Below are 4,792 nucleotides of genomic sequence, written 5' to 3'. Positions count from 1 at the left end.
AGAATGTTAATATATATATATATATCAACCACACATCTTATAAGATTTTAGCAGACCAAGAGTTAAACATGAGATTCAGATCCAAATTAAACATCAACATTTATCTAATCTTAAAAAGAATTTAAAATAATTTCATACCCTTAGCTTCAGATCCATTTTTATTCATTCAAACATACAAGAACGGATCATATTTATATTTTTGTTAAGATCAGAGTTTTCATTCATCAATATTTAATATTTTAGTTATATAATAATATTGTAGGATAATGGTCAATTTAAAAGACTAAAATCTAATCAGTTTTTTTTTTTATTTTTAAGATACTATATGTTAAAAAAAAACTAACTATATATATTTCTTATATATTTTATACACTAGCATGGTTGATTTTTCTTTTTGAGAGAACTAAGGGCTAACAACAGCTCAATGAAAGCAACAAAACAAAACTGCTAAGGTAGTGTTTGGTAGAGAGACAGAGACAGAAAGACTAAGAATGAGAAACAGAGACTAAAAGACAGATATTTAAATAAATTTTAATATTCTATTTGGTACAAAGTGGGAGACAGAAATTGAAACAAGAATGAAACTCTAATTTAATTAGTACAAAGGATAAAATTGGAATTAATTAATTGAAATGAGAATATTTTAGGTATAAAATATTATTAAAGTTTCACTCTCTATCTCAAAATTTTAGTCTCCTATATCCATACTTTTTGGAGGTATTGAAATACTGAAATTTTAGAGATAGAGACAAAAGTTTTAGTATCAGTCTCTAAACCAACAAATATGATACTAAGTCTCAGTCTCTCATCGCTGTCTCAATACCTCAAAACAAATGCTACTTAAATATTTTGCGTTTATTTAATTAATTAATTAATTATACTATTCAGTCACGCTTAAACATATCCCACAAGTTTTTCCATGCATGAACAGAAAAAGAGTCTTTGTTATATTGTAATGTATATATAAATATGAACTTGGATAGAGAAACAATTAAGAATTCAGAATTGTGAACATGCATGCAATATTATTTGATATAAAAATGTGATTCTTATGGTGAATTATTTGTTGAACATGAATTTAACTAGATGTAACGCAATATTAAATGAGGACATAGATGTCACTTGGATATGGTCAAGGGGAGATAGTGAAGATTTGAAGCTAGGTAGGGTTGAGATAGGTGATAGAAGTGTCAATTATCATAACCCCAAGCTTAATTAATCATAGGATTAAAATAATAGTGATATGGATGGATGACATAGAAGATAATTAATTTAGTAAGTGAAGGAGGGATTATATTAATGTTAGGTGTTTGGTTTGGCAAGAAATATGGTGGCTCGCTCCCCGGTTACAAGTTTTTGAGCCCGGACCACAAGGACACTTGTCTCAAATGTAAGAGAAAAATGTGTCCTATTGTGACTCACCCCACAGCCCACACCACCAATCACCAATCAAAGCGAAAGCCACAACAGCATTATTCACATTGCACATGTGAGTGAGAGACACTCATATGGAAAGATAAATTATAAGTTAAGATGGATAATTGATTAATTAAGATGGTATATATCTTAGCATTATAACTATAAGAGTAAAGTATCGTTTTTATTTTCAATATTTGGGGTAAGTTTTATTTGTGTCTCTAACGTTTAAATCGTCTTATTTATATCTTTAATGTTTATAAAAGTGATTGAATGTTATCTTACTATCAATTATATTAATAAATCAGATTATATTTTTCAATTATTCTCATTTGGATGTATTCATTCTTAATTACTCACTTGAATGTGTTCAATTTTAATATTATACCACTATTTGTGTTTAGATTCAATTATGTCCCTAGAAAAGTGAATTATGTAAATGTTGTAGGAATTAGTTTAGTTTCAACATTTGATGAGTTATTTTTCGGAGTAGATCATCGATTTTATCCCAGACATTTGTATTTTAACTTGAAGAAGAGATTTTTAAAACTCAAACTAAAGTGCTCATGATGTGTAATTGACGGCAGGATAACATTGAATCACTTTTACAAACGTTAGGGATACAAATAGGACGATTTAAACGTTAGAGATACAAATAGGATTTACTCCAAATGTTGGGACAAAAACGATACTTTACTCTAACTATAAATCTTGAACCAAGTTGGGTTAGTCTAATGGTTAGTCTATTAGTCTGGTTAAATAAGTGTTGAAAGTTCGTATCCTACCTTGTGCATGCAGTAACTTATTGGCCAACAACAAATTTTTAAATGAAATTCTGATCCGTAACGAATTGATTCTTAACTTGCCGAACTGAAAGATACGGTAAAAAAACAACAAAACATTGTAAATCTTGAATTTGATTAGATCAAATCAAATTTATTACATTAGAATAATCAAATTTACAATAGATGAATAATTAAATTTATTTAAGATTATATATAAGATATCAAATATGTATTTTTATATGTAATAATTAATTAATGATTAATTTTTGTGTACACATAACATAATCAATAATAATAAATCTTGAGTTTAATCTGAACAAAAATATATTCTCAATTTAATTGAATCAAATTGAGTTAATTAGGCTTTAATAATAAGACTAAGATGTTTATAATTGAATTTTAAAAAGGGACAATGAAATATAAATTCGGCGGTGGGGCAAAACAATTTAATACACTATAGTGTGGGCTGCAGGAGACAAGAAAGGCCTCAAGACCCGGATAGGATTTAAAAAAAAAATGAACTTTTACACTAAGCAACTACAGTGCAAAGAGAGAGAAAAAAAATGCCTAAAAAATACAAATGCAAAAGGTTGCAGGCTGATGAAGTTATAGTGTAAAGACTAAAAAGAAAAAAAGGAGGGGAATGTTTTGGATTGGTAGAGAGTTCGGCGGGAGTGTGTTGGCATTTGTGGTTTGATTCCCTTCAAAACTGCGGTAAAAAGATAAAATAAAATAAAATAAAAGGGACGAAGTTGAAATTTACTCAAAAACTATAATAATTGAGGGGCATAAAAAAAAACCCCACTAGCATACAAATGTTGTAACATAAAGTAAGCTAATTGAGGCAGCTGGCTATACAAAAAGACATATTCTTTAATTCGTGGCCAAATACTTTGCCGGAACGGTCAAAGTTTGATTAAAAAAAGTGCCATTTCTATTGCTCAGTCTTGTTTGTGGTCAGAGAAACGAATCATTTCTCACGTTCATTGCCCATATCTATCTTAATTTCTTACTATTTTATTATTTTCATTCTTATTACTTCATGATCCTTTCTTGCACTCACCTCTTTGTATTCTAGCTACTCCAATTCTCTATTGTTTTTATGTATTTAGTCACTTTTTAATTTGAACATAAAAACAAAAGTGATGTTAAATTCGGATATGAAAAATACAGGTGTTTTATAGTCATGTGGTGTTAGTGGAACAGAATTTGGATCATACAAATTTTTTATTAGTAAAATAAACGAATGGTCCGAATTGCATTTAATATTTCATTTCATAAAAAAATTGACAACAACAAATAATTTAGAGGGTCCGTTTTCTAGCTTCCGAAATTCATATTTGCCCAACCACAAGTCGGACTATGCGATTTCTTAAGCAAAATTTTAAAATCAAACAATTCGTATGGTCTGATTTGTGTACTCTAAATTTTTTTCAATTTTTTAAACACAAATCGAAACCTACAATTTTAAAAAATACCAAAAATTACCATGTTAAAGTATATCACGCATTTTGCTTCATATCAAAATTTTTCAGCCGTATTTAGTTGTGTTTGATTTAAATATTGTTCTTACATTCTAAGTTTAGAGAGAGGGTGAAAGAACGGTGTTGGCATTGTGTCTGATCATTACATGATTTAAGACATATACCAATGCGGGACCCACTTAGGATTCACTGTACGTGTGGGTTTGATTATGATTCTATTGCAAAAAAAGATATTTTCCTTTTGTCGTTTTCCTAACTTTGGTGTATAATTCCAATTAAACATTAAATAAATTGGATTCGGCAAGAGAACTTGGACACTGCTATATCTAAATCTAAAAATAAATAATTGAAATGTTAGTGAGTTTAATTATGGAGGTAGAGTGAAAACGGTGCATCCACATGAGGGGCAATTGTCAAACCTTGAGAATGGCAACGCACGTGGCGACTTGAGTGGTATTAGTAATTGGTATTAACGTCTATCACCGCAGCACGTGACATGGATACAAAAACTTCTGTTTACACGTGCCATTTCAGCCACAAGAGGAAGAGGCGGTGGAATTGGATGCATGCAAGTCATGCTTCCACTTACACTTGTTCTTTCTAGACGGTATCAAATGGAAAGTTATATGTTCATGGAATATTGAGTTACTTGTGCATATATATAAGAACACTTCAAATTTTTTGTTGGTCATGCCGTTCAAATTAATAGCCCAAAGGAACAAAACTCGGATTGTTTTAAGGTTTCTAATCTTATAAAAGAGCATGAGACCAAGAGGCCCAATGTTTGAGACCATTAATGGATCCAATAAGGCCAAAAAACAATTCTTTATCAGAGTGAAAAAAGAGTGAATACCCCATCCGGTCCCTGATAATTATCTCGAAAGGACGAGACCCAAAAAAAAAAAATCTAATCCGATCTCTGATATTTTTTTTTTGGGACTGATTAGTCCCTGTGCCAAAAAAAAACAACATTGATTTTTTTTTGGCACAGGGGCCTCGTCCTTTCAAAGTAATTATCAGGGGTCGGATTGAGTTTTTTTTTTGTCAAGGGTCTCGTTGTCTTTTGAGGTAATTGTCAGGGGTTATTTTAGGTTTTTCTAAGTGAAG

This window comes from Arachis ipaensis, chromosome B01 (genome assembly GCF_000816755.2).
Source record: "Arachis ipaensis cultivar K30076 chromosome B01, Araip1.1, whole genome shotgun sequence".
NCBI lineage: Eukaryota > Viridiplantae > Streptophyta > Magnoliopsida > Fabales > Fabaceae > Arachis > Arachis ipaensis.
The sequence above is the reverse complement of the archived record's forward strand: the minus strand, read 5'-3'. Positions refer to the sequence as shown.